The following is a 15,022-nucleotide window of genomic DNA, read 5'->3' as shown; positions in this document are numbered from 1 at the left end:
AGTTGAAATTTGAAAAGAGTTTCAGAATGTGTACAATGATAAGATACATCCGCAGAATAATTGAAGATTCGATCAGGATATTTATTACAAAGTAGTTGTGAGATCTAAGAGTAACTGATTTTTTGGAAAAAAATAAAGTGACCGGACACAGTTGTACAAAAATACGAAGAACAATCGTTGCTTTTCACAAACATAAACATAGTGTGCGTATTTGCTTATGGACGACAGATGATCACTACTATGGGGATCTATATCTAACTACTTGCTTTCTAAATAGCTGTTCCAGACTGACTATACTCTACATTATTTAATTAAAACAGTACCATCAGACTTGCCAAGAGCGACTAGCGCTTTCCTACGCGGTTGGTCGATCTCATTTAAGTATAAGGGAGTCGTAATCTCGAGATATTATCTAACCTACCATTGTAGGACACTGCTGTTTACATTATTTCACAAGTTTAGCATTCAGCCATACCCTTAAATAGGCAAATCAGGTATTTTCTCAAAGAAATCACAAAGAAGAAAGATAGTTAAAATTGACGCAATTTGACCACTATCTTAGTCCTTAGACACGAATAATAACTGAACTTACAGTAATATTCCCAGAACTGTTTAATCTCGAAGTATAAGTTATCCAGTTTATAGGCTTTTCTCATAACAAGTACAAAGTATGTTCACACAACAATATTTTTGATACTTCTCACTATGACATAGGTCTAGCTTATCTCTTTTTGGTTAACTTATGTTCAGGGTTATTGAGGAGTGGAATTTTCCGAAATTAGTCTAGTCCAATAACACACGTTGGCCAAAGTGTGGAGTGAACTGGGCTTTCCTTGAACTTAGACTTCAAAATTAAACAATTCTCCGAATACTAAGTTTATGTACTATTTCTGCTACTGTGCGACTATATAATAATGTGAAGAACTAAATAATAGCCAATGACACTTTTTCTTCACCTACCCAATGTATAGATTTATCTCACAGTGAATATAAAGCTCGTTCATACTAACAGTATTTCTTAATCACGTGCTGTATGAAAACAGTATATACTTAGAATAACTGACAATTCTCTTAAAAAATCGACATTAAAACAATCGAGTAGGAAAATGCACTGTATACCGGTGCACCACAAGATAATAGTCTTGTATTTTATATGTTTTAGAGGAGAAGCTATTAGACTGAAATATTATGGTGTTTTCTAGCTACTGTATTATCATCAGCAATGCGTTTGAACTTACATTAAGGAACAGATAAAACGCTAATGACGGATTTTATAAAACAACTTTGAATTTAAATTAGTTTTCAATTTCGTTACCTCAGCAACTTTCCTTGTAGTGTTGTACTTATGAAGAAATTAAAATAACATTATTCTCTGACATTTCTATGACTAAAAATCCTAGACCTTTCAAATAATATGAAACTATATTTTCTACTTGACTTATATACTATCTCGGTGTACCACATTGTGATTTATTCATTGTGCTGTTGGTTCTCTTCTATAATGGCGCAATCTCCTCACAAACAAGGGCTGTCCTTTAGTCACAGATTGAAAACTGCTGAGCTGGTATAAACATTTTCAAAGTATCATTATTTTGACTAAAATAGAAAAAATTTGTAGTAATTTAGGTAAAATACATTTTGAATGATGAAAACATTAAAAAATATCACGTTTTACAGCTTATGGTGGCTGTTCAAAACAACTACTTAACTTTCAAATAGTTTAGTTTCAGACTTTCCAGTGGTAAAAATAATCATAAATGTTATATTTTTTCAGTAATACATTTATTTATATACGGAACACACGAGGTGAGCAAGTGGATTTAAAACTGCTTGAAAAAGAACTAAATTGTTTGGTAAGGAAGGGTACTTGTTTGTTTGTTTGTTTTGAATTTCGCGCAAAGCTACTCGAGGACTATCTGCGCTAGCCGTCCCTAATTTAGCAGTGTAAAACTAGAGGGAAGGCAGCTAGTCATCACCACCCACTGCCAACTTTTGGGCTACTCTTATACCAACGAATAGTGGGATTGACCGTCACATTATAACGCTCCCACGACTGAAAAGGCGAGCATGTTTGGTGCAACGGGGATGCGAACCCGCGACCCTCAGATTACGAGTCGCACGCCTTAACCCACCTGGCCATGCCGGGCCTGGAAGGGTACTATGTATTTTATACTTCCTTAAATAATACGTCAATATTTTAGAACTCTGTCTGGAACATCTTCATTAACTGATAATTAATAGAGTTTCTTCCAGAAAAGGTCCAGGAATAAAAAGATGCATTTTATGTCAGTGAATCGCAAAATAGTCCAAAGTTTCAACCACCTCAGCACTCAAGTACAAGTGGATGGGGGTGACATACAGAGCAGCATTTTGTATGCAAATCTGGCTTAAGTTGTTACTGTATTTTTTGTATTCAAATTGAAGTTATTTTTTCTTTAACAGATTTTTCAGATGTTTTTGCTAAACCTTTAACGTTATACTTGTACTATTAACTTTAACTTTACTTTTAATGTTGAATCTATAATTTAAAGGAACTAAGATTTTCATAGGACTTTTTTCCATAATGTTTCTTTAGAGGTTTTGTAAGATTCTACTTTATTATAGCTGTGATTCTGTTTTATGAATTTTGTAGAGAACATTTTCTTAACTCTCAATGTTAAGCATTGTCTTATATCTTATATTAAATTAACATTGGATTGAACTTAATATTACATGGTTTTAACTTAACCGTGGGAGGTACATTCTGTACGGGTGAGAGGGAAAGAAAGAGCTCAGGTTTCACCTTTTTTTCTTTCTTCTACCAATCACAGCTGTTTTATCTGTGACTGTGTCGTAGTTGTTAATAAAGATTGTTCTTGTGCACCTTCTATGATTTGACTATTTCTTCCAGACAAATGCAGTTAGCGGTCAACCATATAAACAAACACACACTCCGTGATGACGAGAAAACCCACTTGTAGAGAAAAATATATATGTAAAAACGGCTGGTATGAGAAGAGAAACTTCTATGTAGAGGAGCGAACAAGTCAGCTGGAATGGTCATGCAGTTGAAAAGTTACCGAAGGAAAGGTATTTTAATCCTACCTTTCTAGAATGTGGAGTGATTTTCCTAGCAAAATGGCATTTAAACATTTTATTGCAGTTATTTGCCTCTATCCACGTAGTAACAGTTCTCCTGACTAGCCACAGGGTTCTGAAGGAAATTGTCACATATACACTTAATTGTGTATGAATACTCCAAGAGTAGAGATGGGGAAACAAATATAAACAAACGCAAAATCAAAGAAACCCTACTTATATAACAACTAAAACCAAAATTAAACCAATGTCAAGAAACATCTTTATCCCTATACTGAGTAATAATCTAATATCTAACTGCAACGCCCCCTACAATCCCGTACGCGTTTAAACTCTCGTTCGTAAGATATGTGCCCAATAACGATCAGTTGCGAACTTTCTCTTTGTAAACCTGAAGATGACCTAAGAAGGTCGAAATATTGTTCTCTGCTTTATAAGTAAAACTGTTAATACCCATACCAGCCGTATTGAGATATATATCATATTAGTATTGGTGTTTTGTGTTGTTTTCTATGCATTTTACCTGTTCTTTGTACATGTGTGTGTGCCGCTCGGTTTTGTTCTGTTTTTCTGCTAACAGACTTAAACGACTTTTTTATATTTACAAGTTTCACTTTATTGATAGTTTCATAAATAAGTTTCATTTTAGAATTCTTGGAGCCACATATATCATTGAAAAGAAGGTCATTTTTTTCAGTTTTTCTATCTGTTTACTGTATGAAGATACAGAGATATTTCTAATTATGTTGTTCTTGTTTTTGAACCGAAACATTTTTATTCTCACAGGATCAAGACCTTCAAGAAAGTATGTCATTTAATGCAAAATTTCTGACATATGGAAAGTAACGCCTTTAAAACATATGATTAATTGCGGAAACTTATGCATGATCTTACATTTAAAAGATAAAACACAAAAAACAACTACATATTTTATCAACAGGATGTGTTTTCTTCCCTCCATAGTTAACTATCAATTTCTTCATGCATCTCTTAAAATATACAGCTGCGAAAAATTGAATACGTTATTGCTTATATATATATATATATATACTTGCATTAAAAAGCTTAAATTACATTATCACAGTAATTTTGAAATTAGCATGACAAACCCATCTGAATTTATGAATACATTGTTAATTTTTCTTTGTTCATTACTTTATGAATGCAAAACGAACATTAGGACTAGGTGTTAATCTACTAAGATACTATATTATCAAAGATTTTAATATTTACTTCCAAGGCTAAATGAGTAGTTTATATTTATAGGATGACAGAATATTATTAGCACACGTTGCTCTTAGAAATGTTTTCAGTCTACAAACATGACGTCATCTAAGTTTCTTCCACATGCCACCACGAACACGATTACTACACGCCCACTAGCCATTGAAAATTAACAGCTAGTTATTCTATGTTTTCACTCTTCTTAAAAAAAAAAGTCACAAAGGGCTTTGCAGTTTATAAAATAATGCCTCGTTGTGTAGTTGAAATATAATAGGAGATTATGATAGAATTATTCAACAGGAGTATTCGAATCGCTCAGTCCAGTTATGTTTCATTTGTACCGTTTAATACTACATACGATTATGCTTGTGTTTCCCTTCTAAACTATGTGTTATGTGTAAGTGTGTGTAGGTGTTTATCAAATAGATACGGATGGTTGATCATTCAAAGAGGTTGTGTAGTTGTTCATAAATTTCAACAGTTCTATTTCGTGTCTCTTACACGTATACGAAACGAAGACATCCAATAAAATGATATTTACAATGGGAATTTCTGAAAGAATAAAACTGGCCTAAATTAATGGTTTATAGGTTAATCTTATATGTGCTGTACTAAAGTGGTTTCAACAAGTTATTTTTCTCATCGGTTACAATTCTGTTTAGAGCACCTACACACGCTGTAAACTGATTACTTCACAGTAAGAGAATATAGTTTAAAGATCTCGAAAGTAATCACGGTTGTGGTCAAACGGGTCACATAGTCAAGCGTGTTTGTTTTTCGATAGGTTAGAATGTATAAATTATCATGTATTATTCATTTTTTACATTTAAATTTCTTGAGCTTAAAATATTTGCTTTAGTGTTATTTAGCTTGCTTTTTACTCACATGCTGCCTCCAGCTAGTACAGCGGTAAGTCTCGGGATTTACACCGCTAAAATCAGGGGTTCGATCCCCCTCGGTGAGCTCAGCAGATAGCCCTATGTGGCTTTGCTATAAGAAAACACACACACACTCACATGCTATCTAACTATTTGCTGTGATTTGCATAAAATGTTTTTTCTTACTTATAGAATGCACAAAGGTTCTTTTAATAATACCCCTTACATATGTTGTTAGCCTTGATATGCATCGTCGCATTGATACTTTTTATTAAGCGTGAAAGTACTTAGTATGTAGGGATGGGCTAGGAAAAATGGCCGTTTAATACCAGGTATTGCTCATCATAGTCTCAAATCTCCCTTATGACAATCTAAGAGACTTCTATAAACACCTAAGTTAAGTTTTCAAAAGCTATTAAGACCTTCAGTTTAGCCAAAAAACATCGCTAAACTAGCGTTATAGCCAAATGTTCTGTTGATTATTTTGATTCTGGTGTCAGAAGGACTAGTTCACCAATGATTGAAGTTATTACAAATACATACACATCAAAATGTTGCATTTTAATTTTAAAAGTGCAGAAGTGTTATAACACTTTACTAACTTCAACGCATGATGTCCATGAAGATAACTCATCATGCCAGACTAAAACTTCATAGAGACTACTATTCATTATGATATTTTTATTGGTATTGTTTAATAAAAGAAGGGAAACAAGTAAAAAATAGGGATAGCAATGCCCAAAACTACAGAAATAAAGTAAGTATGAATACACAAAAATATACAAAATTACCTACGTAACTCGTCACTAAGCCAATGTTACAAGCTTACGGGAATTAGTCATTGTAGGACCTTACAGTATTATTCAATTTAAATGCTTTTATTCCAACCTGAATTCATGCAAATGAAAGAAATTCAACAGTTAGTTGTAGGAAACGGTTTTTGGAAAGATGTTGGCTACTTGTATAGGAATTTTTCTATAGTTTTGTGTATTCATCCCTGCCTTATTCTTATTCTTTTTAGGATTGTCATTCCTACATCATTCTCTTTCTTTTGTAATAAGTCATCATAAAATATGATGAAATGTTGTTCTAGTTAATTGTGTTTTTAAGTAAATAATAATAACAATACCGAAGTTGTCAGAGCCAAATTATAAGGAAGGATAAAGCCTGCAAATATATTATGTAAAAGTAAGGTAGCACGAAAAAACTGGAAATTTACCTTCCTTTTTATATTAATTTTACAGCTGAAAGACCCTGGCAAAAGTTACTGCTATGACTCCAGTTAAGATATTGCTTTACATCGAACTTGTTCACAGGATTGTTGAAAAATGACTTATGTAACATTATCAAACTTGATATTTTGGAGTTTATTTTACTTTCTGTTGGCAGAGTATTTTCCTTGGAATTTATTCTAGAAACTCTTTTGCTAGTTTATTAAATAGAAAATAAAAAAATAAAAAAATTCAGTTCACAAAAATTCTAAATTACTACTCGCAGAGAATTACAAACTTACAATAAAGTGCGTGACTAACCTTTGCTCTACAGTCTACAAAAAACGCACTTCAACGATTTCTCTCCAATAAGTTACACAATAACAGACTTTTTGTCAAATTCAGAGGGTGCATTTAATGAGGTCATTGAATCCCTATAGAAAAATACTCATGTTTAAACAGTAGAAGTAGAAGTCTCCGATGCAAATGCTTTAAATTAAAAAAGATTTATGGTTTGGAGAGAAAACAATCTCATTCTATTGCAGGATGAACTTAACATTTATTTACAAGTTTTAGAGCTCGAACACTCTACAGAAACTCAGAAGTTATTTTACACATAGTCGTGTAATAACCAGTTTTAGTTTAAAATCAGTAGCTGTGCAGAAAACAGCACATTAAGAAAACAAAAGAGATTTCCCATCTTTGTCAAATATACTGACCGAGAAAAACAAGAGTTCGTTTGTTTTTGAACTTTGCACAAAGCTACTTAAGGGCTATCTGTGCTAGCCGTCCCTAATTTAGCAGTGTAAGACTAGAGGGAAGGCAGCTAGTCATCACCACCCCCCGCCAACTCTTGGGCTACTCTTTTTACCAACGAATAGTGGGATTACCCGTCACATTATAACGCCCCTACAGCTGAAAGGGCGAGCATGTTTGGCGCGACTGGGATGCGAACCCGCGACCCTCAGGTTACGAATCGCATGCCTTATCGCGCTTGGCCATGCCGGGCCGAAAAAGAAGAGAGAAATGAATTCTTTGTTGTTGTTGTTGTTGTGAAGTCTGGTTTATTTTCGTGAAACAACAACTCAGGCAGTTATATTGTTACCACGTTATGTCCATCAGGTTTTTCATGTCTCACTAACTCGCTGTATTTGCTATTATTATTACGCATTTCAAACAGAAATTAAAACTAAAGATTACATTTGTTTCATGCACTTTATTGCACTTCATGAAAAACTTACAAAATAGTGTCGACACTATTCTTAAATTTAGCTTCTTATGATTGTTACAGATTAATATATGACATTGGATCGTATAAAAGAGACAGTCCAAAGCACAGTTCAAAATTCAAATGAAATGCGAATTTTTGTCGTATTTTAATTCTGAACTGTAATGTTGAACATTTATTTCTTACGAGATGAAACATTGTATAGGAATTTCTAACGTCACTAAGAAGCTGGATATACAAAACTAAACTGAAATGGTTTAAAAATAAATAAGTTTAAATTTAATTGGATTTGTCTGCTATAACTTTACACACAATGTTTATGGTCTTATTTCATAAGAAACGTAAATTAGTTGAAAAACATCAAAGATGGCAAACGACAAACAAACCTGGCTTGCATTTAAAACTTTTATATAATTTTTCAAAGAAAATACACATGTGCTATAACAAACAGGTATTCAATGAATCCACTGTGTTATTGGATTCTCTTCAGAAATTGATATGAATATCAAATACAGTGTGTTCTATATCCAAAAACTTATTAATTGGAAAGGTAAAAAATATTTATTAGGACAACTTTTCTCCAATACTATTATGATTCTAATCAGGGTGTTGGACACAACATGCACAAATTTTCTATATTCTTCAAATGAGGAATATCAAACCAGTAACATTACTTAGAGCATCAAATATAACCAAAGAGGAGCCTGCCACTTATGATGTACATCTCCACTAAATAATTTCAAAAATTCTACTTCTTACTTTGATACCAGTTTCCCTTGAACGACAATCATCCTTTGTTTGTCAGGAAATGTCCAGTCCATTCTTTCTCTGATAGCCTTTTCATCATGTGTAGAAGGATTTAGTCTCCTTTGAGATTTTCTTCCTGATAGGAACTTTTAATAGATTCATTATTTTTTGCTTCTCAACAAAGTATTGGAAAAATCGTATTTTCCCAATCACTTTTTGTAACTTTCACTATCCCGACTACTGTCTAGTTTTCTTTTCTTTTTCGCTACTATAGACTCGATAATCCAGTTTGTATTCTTAAACGTTTCCTCCGTCAGTGATATTGTGTCATGAAACCTTTAAAAGTAAAAACACAAATACATTTCCCCAATACTAAACGACATTGAATCAACCACTAGCAATTTAATTTATACTGAATTACATCTCTTCTTTACTGATTTTGCTGCAGTTACTCCCTATTTAATAATCATTGCCGTATATATTGTACACTGACCAATTATGATTGACATCAGCAAAGTTCATAAGTATTGTTCTTTGATATCGTTTTCATAATATGCTATAAAAATGTAGAAAGATTGACATACGTAGTATGTAATAAAAAGTAAGATTTTCAGGTAATTATAAGAACTTATTTCCAAAAATTTAGAAACATGTTTGATGTCAAATTTTTTTAAGTTTCACTAAAATAACTTTAACTTCGTGAGATTTTCTAAACCTATAGATGTTATCTTTATCATACTTACAAAGATATACTACCAATGTAAATACCAAAGCCTTAGTTTTTCATATTTCTAAGCGTTGTACAAGTGTGTGTGTGTGTTTTTTTCTTGTAGCAAAGCCACATCGGGCTATCTGCTGAGCCCACCAAGGGGAATCGAACCCCTGATTGTAGCGTTGTAAATCTGGAAACATACCGCTGTACTAGCGGGGGCACCTTATATAGAGTACGAGTATTTCACCAACATTACTATGACAATAGCACAGTATTCAAAGTTTATTAGAAAACTAAATAAAATACTTATGAATTACAATAGAATACAAAAATATAAGCTTAGTGTAATGGGTGTATAAAGAAACAAAAATCAAGATTGAGGTTAACGCAATCACAAGGAAAAAAGTTATAAACAAAACTTCGTATCTCACAACACTTAACACTACAATTTCACACACACATATTTAAAAATATACTTTTGAATGAATAAACAACTAGTTTTGGTGGTTCGCTTATAATACATGAAGTTAATAACCATTATAGACAAAATTTGACTTGACAGTATATTTCAAACATAATTTTACCATCACTAAACCAGAACTGTTAAGTATGTCTAATTTATCATACTTATAAACACGACTTTTCAGCTTGTTTGTCATTACGTTTTAAAGTATTCTGGTAATGTGTTCTTATGGTATTCAAGTGTAAGAATATAGAAACTTCCCAAAACTGATGCGTTGACCATGCCGTTATTAATATTTACTAATGAAACTTGAGATTCAGCTTAGTCTCATGATGCAACACTGTAGGTATGGTATTGTCCTTTTATTGTTTCATATTAATTAAACACTTTCTGTGATCAAGCAGTAAGTCTGAAGGCTTATAACTCTAAAACCTGTTTTCGATACCCTTAGTAGGCAAAGCACAGATAGCCTCTTGTGTACTTTTGAGTTTAGCAACAAACAACTAACTATTAATTAAAATAATGCAAAACTTTTTAGATTGTTTGTGTGTGTATGTGTGTTTTTGTTGGTTTTAATTTGTTACAGTAAAGCCACATCGGACTCTCTGCTGAGTCCACCGAGTGTTTGCTATGAGCATGCATATTATTTGTTTCTGATGTATGTTTTATTCAGGAAGTGAACTCTTTTGTATGTTCTATGCGATCTAATTGTTTAGTTGTTAGTACAATTGGTTATGTCTTTGTTTTAGAGATAAGTCTTAACTTAGTCTAGTCGCTAAGTCACGTATTCCTGACGTAAAGATGGGAGATGAAAACTAAATTGTACTAATTTGAGAGTTAATAATTTACAATAGAAAGAACTCGACCAATATGATCATAAAATGTTATGACAAAATAAAAAATAATGATTTTTCACTTTAATAAACACAACAGTACTTATTCACAATCATCATCACAATAAAGATATCGTACGAGGAATGAGATGTACAAATATAACAGCTCTAAGGACAGAAGATTCACGAATGCACGATTGAATGTTTAATAAACAAACCGAAACTGTCACAGTGACATACATTACCATATCTTTTTTTTTTTTTAAATGCTCACCATCGAATATTGGGAAGAGCAAGACATTGTTTAATTTTTGAATCTAGCGTGCAGTCGTGAGAACACCAACTTTACCACGACCCTTGCTAATCCAGTAGTTGTGTTGTATATTGTTTTAACGTAAATGTTTGTATACATGTGAAAGAAATAGCTCACGTGTAGTTAAACATGACTATGTTTATTATTCATCAACTGTGGGAACAAATTCAAACTTCAGCATATTTTCAAATTATCATAATTTGAAAATATGCGTCAGAGAATTTTTACCTTCGTATATTGTACTGAAGCATTTGATTACGACGAGAGGATGAATAAGGAAAAAATATCTTAATTTTATAAAAACTGGAGGAGTCGCTAGGTGCGTAAAAGATTCAAGGCTTACACCCAAAGGAGCGGGAATCTGATTTCGATCATGGTGTTCTATTCTTTTCATACCAACTGGGTTTCAGGGCACTGTCGAACAGGATCCTGGCAAAAGCCTCGTGTATCAATGTCCATCGACACCTCTGATCTAAACTGAAAGAAATGTAATCAAAATCGTTCTCCAATCTAGTGAAGGGCCAGGGACCGAAAATCTTAATTTCATAGTTTTATTATTCATTGTGGTTTGTTACATTAAATACTTCTTTACAACTGACACGTTTACTCACTTTAAAAGTATTTAGCGCTCACTAGAGATACTTATCCTGAAAAGTAAAGTTTACTGAACAATTACAGTACTTCTAAATATCCGCTACTACGAGTTAACTTAAACAAGGAGGCTGTTTTAACGCAGTCTTCACCAAATAATAGAAGTGTTAAAAATAGTTCACTAACCGGTTTTACTTTTAATGTTAAAGGTGAAGCAAGGGGTACCAAGCACGATGTTACTGTAGCAGTTACTGTACGTTGTATTAGAAAATTATATTTCATTGCCCTCTATTGACAAATGCATAAGCTTGTAATAAAACCGTATATAGTCAGTTTTCTCTGATTCATTAAAAAAATATTTAAGATAATAACACAATTTTTGCTATTTATATTTATTTATATGTACTGTAAATGTGTTGCCAATAAAAACATTCCTGCTTCTTCAATAAAAGATAAAAGATAATAAAATGATAAGATGAGATTGTTTAAAGCTATTAATTCGCTAACTTTATTGATGTTTTCAGAATTATTTAAGCAAGTGGTCATTTGAGAAGGATAGTTATACATGTAATGTTTATTTGATTTTAGCCTTTTGATAATATTAAATAAGTTTCACACTACTTTTACTAATATTTTAAAGCTTTAAATTACAATAAATTTTAGGAGATTCAGAACAGTTACCAGAAGGCAATAAATTATTCTACTTACTAATATTATTCTCAATATGAGAAGGTTATAGGCGTATATGGCGACTAAAAATAGCATATGCTGTTCCCGACAATATGTTATGCAGACATAATATCAGGTGAAATTTTCCTTGTTCTGGCAAAACAAATATTTTTCAAATATTGTTCAAGTGTTTCGTCGATGGCTGCACCCTACCTCTTTAACCCTTAATAACACACTCAGGCGCATCTGGGGTCTGGAGTTTAAGTATATACACTCAGAGAAATTTCCGGTATTTTTACACAAGCCTGGGCTGCACGTGCCGTTGCGACTGTCGTGTCACTTGTCAGGATGTTGTGTTTATTCCCTGCTTCTTGTTCACGAACTTCTCACTTCTTATATAAATAGGTTAGTATTTCCATTTACTGCTTCTGCATCAGTGGTATATCTGTCTGCCAAACGATCGAGAAGATGTAGAAGTTTAGAACTTGGCAATAACACACTATCGCTTGAGTTGCAGTATAAGTGCTTTTAACGCGGCTTTAGTGCCTTTCAAAACTCCATCGATGACTCGTAATTGAGCGAAAAACTGTATTAGCCAAAATCATTGAGAAAGAGCGCAGCCCTTGGAGCGGATAAATTGAAGTACCAGAACACAAAGTTATTGTTAAGTTACCAGACGCACACTCGGTGATAAAACTATTTAATACATGACAGTGACATACGGAGAAAACGGTCGAGGGGGATTCGTAATTACAAAATGTTAGAGAACCCCTTCTAAAGATGAAGTACAAGGAAAAGAAACAAAAATATCAGTTTCTATATTATTATAGAATACATTTTTTCTACCTTGATCTATCTACACAAGTATTTATCTTCTTCGTATCTACCTCCTTACAGGTATACTCGTTACTTACAAGTATACTCGTTACTTACAAGTCCCTATGTGTTTATAAATGCATCCTCTAGCTTTAACTTGATTTTTAGAGTTAATGGAAAATTATGCTATAATTAAAAAGGAATACCAAAGAATTATAAAACAATATCAATTAAAAATATTTTGTTCGTGACCATTGATTTGTTGAGGATTTTTTGTTTCTACTTTAAACTCGTCTGTAATTAAGCACAAAGCTCAACAAGAGGCTATCTATGCTCTGTCCACCACGAGTATCGAAACCAAGTTTATAGCGTTATAAGTCCAAAAATATACCCTTGTGCAACTGGGGAAGGGGGCTTGTCTCTGCTAGTAGTTATACTAGTAACTATACTGAGCTCTATCACGATTAGTGAGAGAAGACTATGGAAAGAATCCTAGAGAAAATGTCTTCCTTATGGTGATCAAAAGTATTAAATTAAATAAAATGAAATACAAATACACTAACTGGAAACATGAATGCAGAGAAAAGCTATTTGTTTGTTTTTTTGGCTAGCGTAAACGATGTCCCTCAGCAAGAAACTTTAGGAGTTTAATAAGTTAATATGAAAATTACACATGCCTATAATTTAGTTTTTAATTATGATTACTGTATTTAGAAATTTAACATTTTTTCACTATTTTCACTTAAGTTTTTGAAAATAGCCAGCATTCCAGAATTGTTAGTTCGTTTGTTTTTTTCATAAGGAAACTGACGATTACTTTGCCAGCTATTATTTAGTTACTTAAAGCTAATAAAGCGTCTCCTTTTTTGTACTTTTACCTGTTCATTTTTTGTACTTTTACCTCTCAGTCTTAGGAGGGTTCATTTAAAGTCAGATCTTAGTCTATTTCAGATAGCTTAGTAATGTTAGTCAATATGATAGCATAACTTTGTCCATTCAAGTTCTAAACTGTTTCGTGCAACGTGTTTAAATAAAACGTAATCTTCTAATTGATGTTAGTTTTGCAGTGCAATAAAGAAAACAGTACAGAATGGTACTGAATGAGGAATTTTATTGTAATTAGCATATAACTATTTGTGTCATTTATTCAGCATATGCCCTTTCCTACTGCATTATGTAACCACACTTTGATGGGTTCACAAAATTCGCTTCTATAATCAGTACACTGCTTGCCAGTTAAATTAAGCAATATCTTGGTTATCGCAAAAACAACAACAACAATAACAAAAAAACACTCAACTGTTGCCTTTCTTATGTATACTGAGAAATAATGTATGGTAGTACCAAAAAGTCTGACAACACAACATGGTATCTGCAACAACCTCTCATTTGAACCAGAAGACTCAGATTGGCTTTTACCACAAGTCTTGGAGAATACAGTGATAGTTCTGTTCTCGTAGGTGTGATTGTTTTGATGTTTGTTTGGGTTTAGTATAGGTACGTAATTGCAAGATGTAGTTTCTGTTACATACAGGAAGTTTCTAGATAAATAGTTGTAACATAATTACAATCAAATATCAATATTTTAAGAGTTAACTTACTGCAGTTATCCGAAAATTTGGCGTATGGGATAGGAAAATTACAATTAATTCATTGGAAGCTCTTTCAATGTTAAGCAAATCTTGCCTTGAAAAAGTAAATTTCATAAGTTTGTGTACCAGGAAACCTGCAATACAATAACATATAGTACAACTAAACCACAACTGTTTTATCAAAATTTTACCATTACAGAAGTAAGACTAATTAGCCTATGATTTACAGAACGACTCTTATTATTTACTTTAAAAATGGGATTTACATTAGCACATCAGTAACTCTTCAACCCTCTGGTATCTACCCAATGTGAACTTAAATGAAGAAGAAAGGCACATCTGTATGATCTTTAACCTGTTTTAAAAACATTGGTTGGTTCTGGTGCTTTATTTATTTATAATTCCCCAGTTTTTCGATGACCACCAGTGGATTAATATTTACATGATTCAGATTCATTTCGATATTTATCCAAGGATACTCAGAATCTGGGGCTTTGCGATCGTCCTCTTTTGTAAAAGAAAATTATAAAAAACTATTTAATTCTCGGTCGTCACAAATTACTCAACACAACTCTTATCACCAGCATCTTTTAAAGGCCCAAGCTCCAATTTAACATTTTGTTTACCCTTAACATGTTCAATACATCCTTGTTATTAATTTTAACAT

The 15,022-nt window shown here is 32.7% G+C and overlaps 1 long non-coding RNA gene across 2 annotated transcripts; it reads right to left on the bottom strand.

Annotated features, from left to right (window-relative positions):
- Positions 1-7,713: 7,713 nt before the first annotated feature.
- On the bottom strand, positions 7,714-12,617 carry LOC143254593 (uncharacterized). 2 transcript variants are annotated; one of them, XR_013030272.1, is made up of 3 exons: positions 11,987-12,600; positions 11,031-11,164; positions 7,714-8,702 (listed from the first exon to the last, which is right to left on the bottom strand). It is a non-coding gene; the product is annotated as an uncharacterized LOC143254593 (long non-coding RNA). The 2 variants fall into 2 exon arrangements; XR_013030273.1 differs by lacking the exon at positions 7,714-8,702 and having other exon boundaries at positions 10,811-11,164; positions 11,987-12,617.
- Positions 12,618-15,022: the final 2,405 nt, after the last annotated feature.

This window comes from Tachypleus tridentatus, chromosome 6 (genome assembly GCF_004210375.1).
Source record: "Tachypleus tridentatus isolate NWPU-2018 chromosome 6, ASM421037v1, whole genome shotgun sequence".
NCBI classification, from domain to species: domain Eukaryota; kingdom Metazoa; phylum Arthropoda; class Merostomata; order Xiphosura; family Limulidae; genus Tachypleus; species Tachypleus tridentatus.
This window is presented reverse-complemented; position numbering and strand designations above follow the sequence as displayed.